The following is a 16,753-nucleotide window of genomic DNA, read 5'->3' as shown; positions in this document are numbered from 1 at the left end:
TTCTATTTTAAACTGAATGGGTTGTTTTACAAGGTTAAGGTTTACATAAACTTTAAAGGCTAAGTTCACTTTTAGGAATAAAATAACAAGTGTTCATATTTTGCAGGTAAAAAAAAATGTGCATTTATTTTTTTACACAGGAGCCTGTAAAGTATTGCACCCTTGATCAGTGGGTGCAGTGTCGGGCTCCTGCAGACACTTCCTTCAGCTCTCTGCCCTGTACTGGCTTTCAGTTGCTGAGCTGCAGGAATTGTCAATGGAATAGGAGTATGTTGAGAACTACAAGTTTGTCTGCTGTGGTGGAAAAGGGGACTTGTAGTTTATTCATTCACCAATGTGAATGAATGACTCAGCTGTGTGGTCATAGCCCTGCACAGCGGTGCTGATTTTAAAAGTGACAGTGGCTGCAGGGGAAGAGGAACTGATTATGGTTTATTGTACCCTATGTATGTATTGTAGGTGAGAAAATTTTACGATTTAACCACTTTAAGGCAGCCCTGTGTCCAGTGACATAGACCTACATCACTGGACTCTTGCCTGTCTCGGCGGCGCGCTCCCGCTGTGTTTAGACACAGCGGGAGTCGGGCCGGAGGAGGAGAGGCGGCGATTGTCGGGAAAGAGTGAGAAAATCTGTCCGCTTGTGTAAACAAAGTGGGCGGGTCTTCTCTGTGACCGACAGGGACAGATCACAGGATTCAGCATAGCTGAACCTGCGATCTCTGTCTCTGTCACACAACCCCCTCCCCCCACACTCGTCGGTAAGCATGAGACATACATATAACCCCTTGATCACCAACAGTGTTAACCCCTTCCCTGCCAGTGTCATTATTACAGTAACAGTGCATATTTTTAGCACTGATTACTGTAGTAATGTCACTGGTCCCCCCAAAAGTGTAAAAAATGTCAGTTAGGGGTCCGATCTGTCTGCCACAATGTCGCGGTCCTGCAAAAAAACGCAGATCGCCGCCATAACTAGTAAAAAAAAAAAAACAATAAAAATGACAAATCTTTCCCCTAGTTAGTAGACGCGATAACTTTTGCGCAAACCAATCAAAATAAGCTTATTGCAAATATTTTTTATTTTTTTTTTTTTTTACCAAAAATATGTAGCAGAAAACAAATTGGCCTAAAGTGTTAAAAAAATTTAGATTTTTTTTTTTTTTTTTTTTGTGAATGTAATAAAAATATATATTTTTTTTTTTTTCAAAATTGCCACTCTTTTTTTAAAAAAAATTAAAAATCGCACATGTGATCAAATACCACCAAATGAAAGCTCTATTTGTGGGGAAAAAAAAGGATGTTTTCATTTTGGTACAGCGATGCAATTGTCCGTTAAAGTAACGCATGCCGAATCGCAAAATATGGCCCGGGTCAGGAAGGGGGTAAAATCTTCCGGTCTTAAAGTGGATAAAAATACGCTCATTGAGAATTTTTTTTTCAAGGACATGTAGCTAAATACATTTTGGCCTAAATATATGACAAAAATTGAATATATTCGATATTTTTTAACTGTCAAAATAGAAAATGGCAATTTTTCGCAAATTTTTGCTCTTGTTTTCATTAATATCGCAAAAAATAAAAAGCGCAGAGGTGATCAAATACCGCCACAAGAAAGCTCAGTTTGTGGGAAAAAAAGGATGTAAATTTTGTTTGGGTACAGCATTGCAGGTCCGCGCAATTGTCAGTTAAAGTCTCGCAGTGCCAAGTTGAAAAAAGTGGCCTGGTCATTGAGCAGCCAAATCTTCCGGGGCTAAAGTGATTAAAACTGAACTAAGCTTTACTTTTTTCCTTACTTGGAAAAAATGTGCATGCATTTAAAAATGCAACCGCATCTCTTCTTTGTTTTTTTTCCAGCAGTTAAACATTCTGTTCAGGTTGGGCAAAGGGACCCTGGAATCTGTCATAGAAATGCAGGAGTGCCAGACCAAAAACGGATTAACAGATTCAAGATATTTGTTGGTAAAAAAGTAATTTAAACAGTAATTTTAGGAGCAAATAATACCACTCCCCCTTCATCATTCATGATCAGTAGAGATGGACTCTGACGTGTTCGGGATCGTTGTCCCAACCCACCTGCCCGATCACGCCAGGAAGCCGACACTGCACACCACTAATCACAGGTAATGAGACATTTCCCGATCCGCAGCTGCACAGACCCACAAATGTCTCACTACCTGTGATTAGTGTGCAGTGTCGGCTTCATGGGGGGATTGGGCAGGTGGGTTGGGACAACGATCCCGAACACGCTAGAGCCCATCTCTAATGCTCAGCAGCTGTTGCATTGTTACTCCATGTGTCACGTTTCATACTGGTTCGAATATGGATCTATAAGATCACTGTTCCATCAAAGTTTTATCTTGTATTGATCCTTGATGAAGGGGGAGTGATATTCCCCCCAAAACGTGTTGGATGTTATATGGCTATGTTATATTATTTTATATGGCTTATTTACCATATGTTTAAATTAACTAGGACTCTTCTCTGCTTATGGTCTCATACTCTTTTTTTTTTTTTTTTTTTTTCTGTATTTCTGTGGTTTGAGCTACTTTTGGGTGCCTTTTGAGAAAAGCTTTGCAACTTAGGACCTGCCTCGCCAGAGCTGTCTGAGCGTGTTTGAAATTTTACTTCATCAGACTGCACGTATAAAGGCCCATACACACGATAAGAAAATCTGAAGGGAAAATTCGTCCGACGACCAATCTGCCGATTTTCGGATTGTTAGTATGGTGCTTTCGACAGCCAACTCCGACTTTTCGGCTGACAAAATCCTGATGTGCAGGCTATAAATTTTTTGTCGTCTGTAATACAACGTCCGATTTTCGACTCATTAGTACAGATTTCGACTGAAAAATTTTTTAAGAGCAAGACTAGGCATGCTCAGAGACGAAAGAACACATACAAAGCAATCCAACACATGACAACACTTCTGAAGTAGAATTCTGTCATACGGGAAAATTCGTATGAAAATAACCTCTTCACTTTCCACATCAGACTAGCATGCCACAAAAAAACGGACAACAGATCGTTTGATAATCTTATCGTGTGTACGGGGCTTTAGTTTGAAAGTCCCCAGCGTCTCTTTAAATTATTTGTTCTTGGGTTTTGGCTCTTAGGCCACTGATTTGAGCTTCAGTAGCAGATGTTCATAGACTTTTCCTCATCTCTTCTGGAAAATGTCACAGCCTTCTGGCATGTTAGGAAGGGGGAGTGTACTTTGCTATGCAGTCTGTTTTAGCTCCTCCCACTCCCTCTTTGCATTCTTAGTCTTTGAATTTATGCAGCTCGCTCTGTAGGAAATTGTGTGGTACTCGGGTGCCACTTGCCGCTAGAGAAAAAAAGATTTAAACAATCCAATAGAAAATGATCTAAGCACATGGGAAAACCACATTTTATCTGCTGCCCAATGTTCACTGGAAATAGCTATGTATGTCTTGGACCCAGACTAATTTGAAGATATCACATCCAAAAACCTGGGGCTACATAGGCAATCAACTCTTTACAACTTTAATAATGTTTTTATAGGCTTTTTTTATATAAATGTACAAGGTACAAAAATGTCCCCGTCTTCGGTACAAGGCTCAGAAATTCTAAAGAAGGAAAAAAAAAATAAAAAATCACTCTGCCTAATTCTAAAAACAATAACCACTTGTGGTTGAAGGGTCAGTTAAGCTGTAATACCACCACAAACTACTTCACCTTAAGCTACAAAAATAGTGGGCATCTGGCAAAAATAGATCAACCCCCCCCCCCCCCCTGTCGTTTTTGGCAGGCAGCACTGCTCTCTGAATGTGACCCATGCAACGGAATGGGGCCATGACACAACATGGTTACAGTGTGGTGATGCAGGTTTTTTAGGGAATAAAGCAGGAGGTGAGGGGTCAACATAATGCCACCTCAGGTCTGTGAAAAGCTCCTCCCATCGGGACAGGAAACACATTGCCTTGAAAGTGTTAAAAGGCGGTCTTCCAGGCTTTCACCTCAGTTATTTGTGTTTCTTCCATATGGGGGCACCATGTTTCCTGTGGTACAGATTAAAGAACCCCCTATGTATGCGGTTGTAGTAAGCGGTGCCTTATGGTTATGCCCAGCTGCAATATCCCTTTTTTACTGCTAGGTGGTGGCTGCGGGTTTCCTGTTTTCAGTTCCCAGGGAGGGCCTGTACTGGTGATGTGTCCTCCTCTTGCCAGCTGTCCAGTCTAGGGTGGTGGTGGCGGTGTTTTTTGCTTCCTGGCATCTCTGTGTGCGGGAGTTGACAGCTGCTTCCTACCACATGGCTGCGCAGAATCATTTGTGCTCCCTGCTGGTTGACCGGAAGTTGCAATGGCATAATTTCCAAGTTGACATTGGTTTCAGTCTCAGGGGGTGCAAATGGTAGAGTTTTTCTGGGCTGCTGTTGTTTTAGCTTGACAGTTGCCAGTAGGGGCTGTGACGGGTGGCTTCTGGAGTGAAATGGAACCCTCCGCCGTACCTTCTAAGGTGGTGGACGCTAGCTGCTCAGTCACCACTTCCTCACAGGTAAGCTTGAGGATGTTTTTCCTACTTCGACCTGTGTAGGCTGTATGCTTTCTGTAATGTAGGGCTCCTAGGTTCTGGGCTCAGGCTAGCTGTGCACCTTTTTCCTGGTTTTGGACAAAGGGTGTTGTGGGCCCTTTGAGGGGGATTTGCCTCAGCCTCCCCTATTTTAGGTTTTTAGGCTAAAGCCCAGAAAAAAGGTCTAGTCCATGCTCTTAAGAAGAAGTCTTCAGTTTGTGTGGCCAAAATGGTGGTCTTTCTGGAGTAAATCCTTGTATCAACCATACCAACCCACTCAACCAACCCTTGTTCATGTATCAGTAGCCTGGTGAAGGATGAGTCAGCCATGGCCGGCAATAAACTATTGACATCAGTGAAGGAGGAGTTGGCTTATACCTTTCACTCCTTTGGATCCTTCTTGGTGGATATTAAGACCCCCTTTGTGCCTCCTGTACAAGTTCCATTGTTTCCAAGGCCATTTTCAGTCCGGACCTCTCCACATTGTGATAGTCTGGTGCATGGCGAAGGGGCTGAGTTGGTGATCTTTCTTCCTCCCAAGCTGAATCATGTATCTGTTTTTATTATGTATTTTTTTTTGTGTTCTTTATAGTTTGATTTATAGTTTTTCATGTTTCTTGTACCAATGAGAGGAGCTCTCTATTACCTAACATAGAGTTACTGGAAAGTTCAATTCTGGTTTTCATTCACTCCCTATAAAAATGGATCGAAAACTATGCATGCGTGAATACCTGCAAAAATTTCTTCACTGTTGCTGTATTAAAAACCCACCAGCAGCAACCTCCACTATTAATTCTTCTCTGAGCTGATGGAGGTGCCTACATCAAAGGGAAGTGATGCAATCTCTTTCATTGGTGCTGACCAATCAGAAATGCTCTGATCCATCCTGGAAGCCCTAAAGAATGAGGAGGGAGAAAAGTGGACATTTTAAAGCCCTTAACCGCTACACCAGCTTTGTGGGCGCTGTCAGACCATCATGCACGGGTGGTAAGCACAGTAGGGATCGGGGGAATGAGGGGGTGTAGAGTGCTTTTACATTTTCTCTTCTTTTTTTTTTGTAAGGAGAAACCAACACTATACCAAAGGCAAAACTTTTTGTTTTGGATAGACTGGAGAGGTGTTGGAACACCTGTAAGGGTTTTTCTTTTTACTTTACATTTTTTATTGAAGAATAGTTTTTAAAAGTTACAAAAAGTACAACATATAAGTATAAGTCCATCTATATGTCGTATAGCTAATACAAATAGTTTCTGAACAGAAAAGTATAAGTGACATACATAAAAGGGCCCACTGAGGGAGAGTGGGAAGGTCACCCCATATGGGAACATACTGTGACCAGCCCATCTCAGTCAGCCTGTCTGGTTTTTATTGTGGTCTGTGATCCCAAAGGGGGATTTACCATCTCTATCTATTTACCGTTATCACTGTAAGTGAAAGAAAATCCCAAGTTTTGGATTGTCTTCAGAAAAGGAAAGGAGGGGGGAAAATCTTCCAATGGAGCCACTAATTTGATGATGATCAGGAATTTCCTCACTTTGTAGGGATTTCCTCTCACATACAGAAGGGTTGGACAGACAGTTGCACGGAGAGTCTGCAGGAGCCTGACATTGTATCAGCGATCAGGAACTGGGAATGCGTTTAAGCCCCCGTTCACACTGGGGCGACCTGTGAGGCGACCTGGTCGCCTCACAGGTCGCCGCAGGTCGCCTCCCATAGGGAAGCTGCGGACCCGTTCTGATAGGAGCGACACAAGTCGCTCCGACTCAGAAAAAGGGTCCTGAGCTTCTTTGGGGCGACCAGGAAGCGACCGCCATAGACTTCAATGTTATGAAGTCCGTGGCGGCCGCTCCGAGGTTGCGGCTCGCTGCTTGCACCGCGACCTCGGAGGTCGCGGTGCGAAGTAGCGTCGCCCCAGTGTGAACGGGGGCTTACAGTACCCAGCATCTTTATGCACATTTATTTACCTGTAAAAATGTATGATCTATCTATCTAATTTATTTATTTTTTAAAGCAAACTTAGCCTTTTAAGTAAAAAAAAATTGGAGTGAGGCACAACAATTCCTTTCCCTTCGCCTAGGAAGAATGACCAATTTGATAAATAACTGTTCAATGCAATTTAATATGTAATCTCTGAGGCCATATATAATGCGAAATATATATTAGAATAAAGAAAAATAATCAATTGTAATTGACAGTTTTATTTTTGATGCCATAAACTTTTCAACTGCTTCTATAAATAGTTTATTGCAAATAACAGAAACTCAAGTTTCCACCATAGTTAATATGGGGATCTGAATTGGAAACCTAGTGATTAAGTGATCATATTTCCTTATCTGATGTTTGCTTTATTACCAAGAAGGTCAGAGAGGGTTCATTTTTTAGATACACACACATGTCAGTAAGGGAACATTAAAATACTGAGATGGTGTTATTTAAAGTAAACCCATAACTCAGAAGTGAAAAATATATTGTTTCACGCTTTCTAGTTCAATGCAAATGAAAAGTTATTTTACGATTTCCAGCCAGCAGATTGAGCTTCTTTTTACATGTACAAGGCTAATCCTAACTGCTTTGGTGATAAAGGCCTGACAACAATCTTCACTGCAAGTTAATTTAAAGCAGGACTCCACCCAAAAGGGGAAGTTCAGCTTTAAGGACTCGTCCCCCGCTTCTCTTGCACAATTGGCAATTTTGAGGAGCAGCGGGGGAGCAGGTACCTGATTTTGACAGGTACCTGCTTCCCACTTCCGTTCTGAACGCCACGGAGCTCGGCAATGGAAGTTCTCCTTCCTCCCTCCCCCTGAAGACTTTTGGGACACTGACAGGTCCCAGAAGACTGCATCCACCATTCACAATGTGCAGCGTGACTACCGCATGCGCAGTGGGCACCCGGCTGTTGAGCCGCAAGCTGTCACAGCCAGGTGCCCATAGTGAAGATGCCAGCGCCTCCGAGGGAGGACAGAGGATGAAGACGGCTGGATTTAGTTAACCCCTGGAACGTGGGACAGGTGAGTAGCTGTTTTGTAAAGGTCATCAGCTACAGTTGCTGCTGACTTATATTTTTTTGACAGGTGGCTGGAACTCTTCTCTAAGCACAAGAGCATCCATTTTGTATTAGTTTTGCAATATCCATTTTGGATATAGACTGAACTTTGAGAATGAATGAACACTCCTACCCCTCCCTTCTCATATTTAGTTTTGCAACTTTTAGAGAATAGCTGCTATGTCATACTCCTAAAGTGCGTCCAGCCGTACTTACCACAAAACCTTTAGAGCTGGCGACTTTGAGTCGGATTAGTGTGAACTGGCTCTTACCGTAGTGTTCTGCAAAACTGTTGCAGTTTGTTCATCCTGAATCGGTGAAAAAAAATATGGCCATTTCCTGGGCTAATGAACAAGAGGGTCTGAAAAATGGCAAAACCCCCTCCCAAAAAAAAAAACATTCAACCAGAAGCAGTGATTATTTTAACACTTAAAGCTGTGGTAAAATTTTCCTAAAAAAAAAAAGAAAAAAAGGACCCCCCCTCCCACAAAAAAAAAATACTGAATGTATTTTGGGGGACCTTTTGTGAGCTGTTTTTTTTTTTTTTATTTTTTTTATTTCTTGGTAATAGGCACTTTTTGCTGTAGCACATCCTACAGTAAGAATGAAGGAAAAAAGTTGGTAGAGCCCCCTCCCCTGAAACACATACCAGACCCTATGATTCTTATATACATTTTAAGAAGGTACCTCTCCAAAAAAAAAAAAAATGTAAGGGAGCCCTAGATTCCATACCAGACCCTTAAGGCCTGGTATTGATTTTTAAGAAGGATTTCCGTGAAAAAAACACTAGGCACCCCTAAAAATCTATACAAGACCATTAATCTGAGCTCCCCCCCCCCCACCACATTTTTTTTCTGACCCATACCAGGAAACATGCCCCATGATCCATTGACAAGGGCCTCTTTCCCACAACCCAGACCAGTGGTTGTAGGGCGTCTTCAGGTGGGGTAGAAACCTGTACAGATGACTGATCCTGATAGTACCACTAGCCAAACGACTACTCCCTGAGCTGTCATCAGCTATGTAAGGGAAGGGGCAAGGATAGTGGTAACCTAATTGCCAGAAGCCCAAATTTGGGCAATGATATAACCCCTCCAATCCCTGCCAATGTGCTTACCTGACTGATGATTCCTAGCCATGTAGGTGAATTGCCTGGGTGATATAAGTGGTTGGTAATGATGCAGTGGGTGCAAGCACCTGTTGCTTCCTTAGGAACCATTGACAGTCAGAAGCTGTCACGTACGTCAATGAAAAACATCCTAGCAGAGTGATGAGCTCATCATTGTGCAGTTTTCCGTTCACTTTCCAGTCACAGTATGGGTGGTAGGAGGGGACCTGTAAGTGAACGTAAAACTGCATCAGTGAAAGTTCATCCCCCCCCCTTTCCCCCTGCTAGACAGGGCTGTGCAAATCAGTGTGTGGCAGAGACTGGATGGACAGGTACAAATATCCTTTGGCCGATAACATGCAAAGCGGACCTGGCGATAAACTGGTCACTTTGTTCCCCATCAAGTTACGCCCATCGTCAGTGACTGTGTCATTGGTTGCTAGGATGTAGGTGCCTTTGTCCTAGCAACCAATGAATTAAATGTAAAACACATTTAAATATATTAAGAAAGTAATAAACACACTGCATGCTAACTTTGAGCTGGTCCTAATTACCGCCAGCTTGCTTATCTGCGAATAGGCGTTAATTATTTTATAATCTGGCGCATTCGAAAAGTGGGGGTAATAAGAACTACCTGAATCTGGTGCAAGCGTCGGAACTTCTGCCTAAACTGGTGTAAGACTTCCATGAATTAGGCCATATTAAAGGGCCATCCTCCCAGAAAAGTTGTGCTGCTTTATTGAATTCCCCTGTATGTTTCTCTCAGGATAGGTTTCAGCCTGCAGTTAAATGAGCAGCTCAGAGATCTTTTATAAAGGCACCTTTGCTATTTTACATACTCTCATTAAGAGTGATGCATGGTGGTAGAAAAAGACTTTAATTCTGTGGATTCACAGGCGAAGTCTCATTTGTCTCCTTTGATAGGAGAATTTATTCTTTTTGTCTCAAGGTTTGCCTTTACCTTCGTGGACCACCTTGTCTTGTACTGAATGCATTTTCGTCCTTAAAGTATTTAATCAAAGCCTGCTGTCATTTGTATGCAGGTAATGCCTAACTCCACTCATCATCTTCTTCTTTCACTTCAGTTGTTCACAAATTTATCTCAGACAGTCGTTTTTCCATCTCTCTTGGATGCATTCCAACTGCTTAAGGCTTAATATTGTAAAATCTGAAATATTTCACTCTAATCTCCCTGTTTCATCAATTGCCATGTTCCAAACCTGCTGTCAGTGCTGGTACATCTGTCAGAGCTCCTCTTTCCTTTTTGTGTTTCTTAAATGGTTGATTCCTTTTAATTGCATGATATGGAAGTAGAAGCAATGCAAATACAAGTGGAAATACTAAACTACAGATTGGCTTTTTGTGTGACTTTTATCAGCTTCTTCTTGTGTTTGAGTGCCGGTTCACATTCTTGCGGCTGCGGCGATCGCATGTAATATCGGAGCACACCGCTCCTTCATTACATGCGATCGGCTGTGCGGTGCAAATTCAGCCATACACTTTGTATGGCTAAATTCCCACTGCACCCGCACCAAAGTCGCACAGGACCCTTTTTTTCAGCCACATCAGGATCGGATCGCACAGTGGTTCACACTTGTGCTATCCGATCCTGTTCGAACTGTCAGATCGCACTGCGATATGCGATCAAACTGGGGGTGTCGTTAACATTTCATTGACACCCCCAGCGTATCGCATATGGCAGTGTGAACTGCCAGGGGTGCGTTTGCGATGCGGGAACAGGCTGCAAATTCGCAGCCTTCCCGCATCGCATAAGTGTGAACGGGCACTTAGTGAACAATACAACGGACAAATGGACCTCTTTACCCGCTTACTATAACCAGTGGGTGGGCAGATTACTTTAGGTCGGTATTAAACCCAAACCGAAAATGTAATATCCTGCAGCTTACTAATTAGATGGAGTGGCTGCAGTTCTTTTGGCTTTTGCCCCTCTGTTTTTACCTGGTGATCTACCTGGTGATCTGGCCATTAATTGTATTAGAGTTCCTACACTCTGGATCAAGGAGCACAGAGGCACCTTTTGACAGCAGCATTGTCACCTAGTGGGGAGGGGGGATGTTAGATGTACTATCAGATTTAGATACAAGGCAGCCTATTGACCTGATTCCTCTATCCACACATTTGTGATGAAAAGGGGAATCCTCTCGCTGTGCCTTAGTATTCTGACATCGGGGAGACAGAACTGTGCAACCACCCTGCCCATACATGGATCAGAATTCGGCCAGTCCCTGCTGAACTGGCCAAATTTTAATACATATATGACACTCCCAACCACTTCAGCTCCGGGTTTTACCCCCTTAATGACCAGGCCATTGTTTGCGATTCTGCACTGCGTTGCTTTAACTGACAATTGCACAGTCATGCGACGCCGTACCCAAATATATTTGATGTCCTTTTTTTTCCCACAAATAGAGCTTTCTTTTGGTGGTATTTGATCACCTCTGCGGTTTTTAGATTTTGCGCTATAAACAAAAAAAGAGCAACAATTTTTTGAAAAAAAAAAACAATATTTTTTTACTTTCTGCTATAAAAAATTCCCAATAAGAAAAATGTTTTTTTTTAAATCAGTTTAGGTCTATTTGTATTCTGCTACATATTTTTGGTAAAAAAAAATCACAAAAAGTGTATATTAATTGGTTTGCGCAAAAGCGTTTACAAACTATGGGATAGATTTATGTACTTTTTATTTATTTTTTTTTATTAGTAATGGCGGCGATCAGCAATTGTTATCGGGACTGCGACATTGTGGCGGACAGATCAGACCCCTAACTGACATTTTTTGGGGACCAGTGACATTAATACAGTAATCTTTGCTCAATAGTATGCAATGTTACTGTATAAATGACACTGGCAGGGAAGGGGTTAACACTGGGGTTGACCAAGGGGTAAATGTGTTCCCTATTGTGCTTACTAACTGTATGGGGGGATGGGTTGGAAAGAGGCAGGGAAAGATCAGGGATTCAGCTTAGCTGAATCACACAATCTTTCTCTGACAGAAGTACCGCCTGCTTTGTTTACATAAGTAGGCGGCTCTTCTGTCATTCTAGCCGAAGATCGCGGGAGGCCGGCCCACTCCTCCTGCGGTCTGGCTCCCCCTGTGTCTAATCACCGAATCGCCAAAACCACATGCACATAATCACCTAGATCTACGTGATTATATGCAGCCGAGCCGACATGCCTCGGTATATCTGCGTGGGGCGGTCGGCAAGCGGTTAACAAATTGAAGCCAAGCTCCTAGCTCAAACTTCAGTTACACAAGCAGTTACAGCAACTGTTTTTTTTTCCTTTTGGAATAAAGGGTGTACGTATGTACACAAATAAAAGCTGATCATTGTCAGTGTTAAATGATTTGTCTTAACACTCTAAACTGCTAAATTTTCAGGAGAGCTTGTTCTGTTCATAAACACCTACTGACTGGATCACCAGATGAAAATAAGGAAATAAAGCCTCAAAAAAGAAAAATAAGGCAGCCATCACATCTAGGATGCATTAGAGCTGCACGATTCTGGCCAAAATGAGAATCACGATTTTTTAGCTTGGAATAAAGATCACGATTCTCTCACGATTCTCTGTGTAACAAAAAAAAATTGGGATAACTTTACTGTTACGTTTTTTTTTTTTTTTTATTCATTAAAGTCTATTAATTGCGTTTGAAACACTGCTGCGCAAATACAGTGTGACATAAAATATTACAACAATCACCATTTTATTCTGTAGGGTCTCTGCTAAAAAAATATATAAAATGTTTGGGGGTTCTAAGTACTTTTCTAGCAAAAAAAACTGATTTAAACTTGCAAGCAACAAGTGTCAAAAAAAGGTCTAGTCTTTAAGAGGTTAAACTTCCTTTCTCCCTGGCAGAGGGAAGGAAAAGATACAATGTAATCATTTTGTTTATAGTTACTGGGAGACTTAGCGCCGGTTCACATAGGAGCGACGCTACTTTCAGGGGCGACCTCCGAGATCGCGGTGCGAGCAGCGCGCCGCGACCTCGGAGCGGCCGCCACGGACTTCATAACATTGAAGTCTATGGCGGTCGCCTCCTGGTCGCCCCAAAGAAGCTCCGGACCCTTTTTCTAGGTCGGAGCGACTTGTGTCGCTCCTATTAGAACGGGTCCGCAGCTTTCCTATGGGAGGCGACCTTCGGCGACCTGTGAGGCGACCAGGTCGCCTCACAGGTCGCCCTAGTGTGAACCGGGGCTTAATGCTGATAGGCTTTGCCGGAGGCTTTTTTTTTTTTTTCCACAGCTGTTCTCTCTGCTTCCTCACAGTTATGCAGCTATGCAAAGAATCGAGCATATGTCAGGTTTAGATCGTCAGGGGGGGTGAATCGAGATCGCGATTTTCATACGATTAATCGTGCAGCTCTAGGATGCATTAAACTTATTGTAAAGTCTCTTTTTTTTTTCTAAATAACAAACATGTTATACTTACCTGCTCTGTGCAGTTAGTTTTGCACAGAGCAACCAAGATCCTTCTCTTGGAGCCTGTCCCCTCTCTCCTGTCGAGTGCCCCCACATCAAGCAGCTTGCTATGGGGGCACCAGAGCCAAGCTGCAGCTCTGAGTATCCATTCAGACACAGAGCTGCGGTTCTGCCCTGCCCCCTCTCTCTCCTGATGGGCTAACTGACTTTGACAGCCACAGGAGCCAATGGCGCTGTGACTCAGGAGGGATATTCCCAGATGGCCAAGGGACTCATGGACATTGTTGGACAGAGATGGGGCTCAGGTAAGTATTAGGGGATGCTGTGGTGGCTGCTGCACACAGAAGGCTTTTTATCCTACTGCATAGAATGCATTAAGATAAAAAACCTTCTGACTTTACAACTCCTTTTAAGATAAAAAAAACCTTCTGCCTTTACTACCACTTTAATTAACTTAATAAATTAATTTTAATTCAATTTTAGTCTCATCTGACCATCTTAAACTTACCCTAAAAATTCTGGGGCTACATGACAAAGGTGTTGTTTAGATGAGACTAAAATTGAATGGTTTGACCTCAACACCAAATGATATGTCTGGCAGAAATCCAATACAACTCACCATCCAAATAACACCATTCCTACAGTAAGGCATGATGGTTGTAACATCCTATTATTGGGTGCTTCTCTGAAGCAGAGACTGGAGCACTTGTCAGTATAGAAGAAAAACGAATGGGGCAAAATACCATCAAATTCTTGAGGAAAATCTGCTGCCCTCTGCCAGCAAGTTGTCAATGGGAAGAAGGTTTACCTTCCAACATGACAATGACCAAAAGCACACAGCAAAAATGGCCACACAGTGGATAAAGGAGAAAAAAGTGAATGTCCTTGCATCGACTAGTCAGAGCCCAGACTTAAACCCCATTGAAAATCTGTAGAATGACTTGAAGACTGAAGTCCACAAACAGCCACCATCTAATTTAATCGAACTTGAGCAGTCCTGAAAAGAAGAGTGGGCAAATATTGCATATTTAGTAAAGACCTAACCCAACAGACTACAGGCTGTAATTTAAGCAACAGGTGGGTCAACAAAATTCTGACCTGGGGGGGGGGGGTGGGGTGGGGTGGGGTAATCCTTTTTCCAACTCAGTGATTCTTTTTTAATTCTTGTTCTGACAGATTGGTGTTTTAATCTTTCACTTGGTTGTTATCAGTTGCACTAGTAAGCACAGCTGGATAAAACTATCTCTTTATTTCAGGCTGCAGAGCAACAAAATGTGATTAATTTAAAGGGCGTGATTATTTTCTATACCCACTGTATGTGTTTGTGTATACATATTCACTCACTGGCCACTTCATTAGGCACACCTGTTCAATTGCTTGGTAACACAAATTGCTAATCAGCCAATCACATAGCAGCAACTCAATGCATTTGGGCATCTAGACATGGTGAACACAACTTGCTGAAGTTCAAACTGAGCATCAGAAAGGGAAAGAAAGGGGATTTAAGTGACGTTGTATGTGGCATGGTTGTTGGTGCCAGATGGGCTGGTCTGAGTATTTCAAAAACTGCTGATCTACTGGGATTTTCATGCACAACCATCTCTAGGATTTATAGAGAATGGTCAGAAAAAGAGAAAATATCCAGTGAGCGGTGGTTGTGTGGACGAAAATGCCTTGTTGATGTCGCAGGTCAGAGGAGAATGAGCATCACACTTTTTCCAGATGATAAGCAACAGCAACTAAAATAACCACTCGTTACAACCATGGTATGCAGAATACCATCTCTGAGCGCACAACACATCGAACCATAAGGCAGATGGGCTACAGCAGGAGAAGACCACACCGGATGCCACTCCTGTCAGCAAAGAAACGAAAACTGAGGCTAGAGTTGACACAGGCTCACCAAAATTGGACAATAGAAGATTGGAAAAATGTTGCTTGGTCTGATGAGTCTTGATTTTAGCTGTGACATTCAGATGGTAGGGTCAGAATTTTTCGTAAAAGCATGAAAGCATGGATCCATCCTGCCTTGTATCAGCAGTTCAGGCTGCTGGTGGAGTAATGGTGTGAGGGATATTTTTTTGGCACATATTGTGCCCCTTAGTACAAATTGAGCATTGTTTAAACGCCACGGCCTACCTGAGTATTTTTGCTGACCGTGTCCATCCATTTATGACTACAGTGTCCTCATCTTCTGATGTCTACTTCCAGAAGGATAATGTACCATGTCACACAGCTCAAATTATCTCACCACTGGTTTCCAGAACATGACAATGAGGTCACTGTACTCCAATGGCCTCCACAGTCACCAGATCTCAATCCAATAGAGCACCTTTGGGACATGCAGCCAAAAAATCTGCAACCGCATGATGCTGTCATGTCAATATGGACCAGAATCTCTGAGAAATGTTTACAATATCTTGTTGACTCTATGCCAGGAAGAATAAAGGCAGTTCTGAAGGCAAAAGGGGATCCAACCTGGTACTAGCAATGTGCACCTAGTAAAGTGGCGTGTGTGTATATGTGTGTATATATGTATGTGTATATATGTATGTATGTATATATATATATATATATGTGTGTATATATATATATATGTGTGTGTGTGTGTATATATGTATATATATATATGTGTATGTGTGTGTATATATATATATATATATATATATATATATATATATATATATATATATATATATATATATATATATATATATATATATATATATATATATATATAATATGTATATGTTTGTGTGTGTATGTGACGGCAGGCGGATGACAGCTCCGTCTCCGCTCTGTGTGTGGAGATGGAGGTGCCAGATCTCCGCTCTCCTCTATGGGGGAATCGGATGAGAACGGACCGCCTGTCCGTTCTCATGCGATCCGCCAGATGGATGGAAAATAGGGTTTCCATCTGTCTGATTTTGACGGACAGGATCAGATCGGATGTCAGCGGACATGTCTCCGCTGACATCCGATGCCCCATAGAGATGCTTTGGGCATCTGTTCAGATCTGCCTGAAAAACTGACAGGCGGATCTGAACGGATCCGCAAGTGTGAAAGGGGCCTTAAGCTTCGAGAATATCTGTGGTAACAAATTAATGTCCGTGATTTAAGAACACCTGCACTAAACTGATTAAAATAAAATAGAAAACTCATGCCACTTCAGTGCTCACAGAACTCTCGGCTCCAGATAGAGATAATGAAGCATAAATATATTAATCCAAAAGGGTATCCCCTAATTCCAAGTTCATCCAAGGTATCCTGCCCACAAGGGGCTCTTCTAATGTTTCTCCAAATAGTTCCTGTGGTGAATAGGGTAAGGCTCCTCTTAGACTCGCATCTATTCATGCAGCCAAATTGGACTTGCTCATGTTAGGGAAAGATAAAAAAGCCTCCCATTGAGTAGTAAATTTACTGGTAACCGCTTGGAAAACTTGGAAAATAGCTGTAAAATCACATAAAGGTACTGAGATGCACATCTGAATATGTCACTTCCAGTCTGTGTCTTCCTTCGCTTACGCCTTACGCGTTTCGTCACGCGACTTCATAAGGGCATTCATTTTGACTGGGACATGCCCCCTCCTTCGTCCTCCATTGATAAAAAGGATTTTATTGATTACACTGCAT

General features: G+C 42.3%; 1 protein-coding gene across 2 annotated transcripts in view; it reads left to right on the top strand.

Moving 5' to 3' along the window:
* Window positions 1-16,753, top strand: part of ZNF407 (zinc finger protein 407) — a 773,592-nt gene that overhangs the window by 13,147 nt on the left and 743,692 nt on the right. The window lies entirely within an intron of this gene.

This window comes from Pelophylax lessonae, assembly GCF_965119305.1.
Source record: "Pelophylax lessonae genome assembly, chromosome: 5".
NCBI classification, from domain to species: domain Eukaryota; kingdom Metazoa; phylum Chordata; class Amphibia; order Anura; family Ranidae; genus Pelophylax; species Pelophylax lessonae.
The sequence above is the reverse complement of the archived record's forward strand: the minus strand, read 5'-3'. Positions and strand labels throughout refer to the sequence as shown.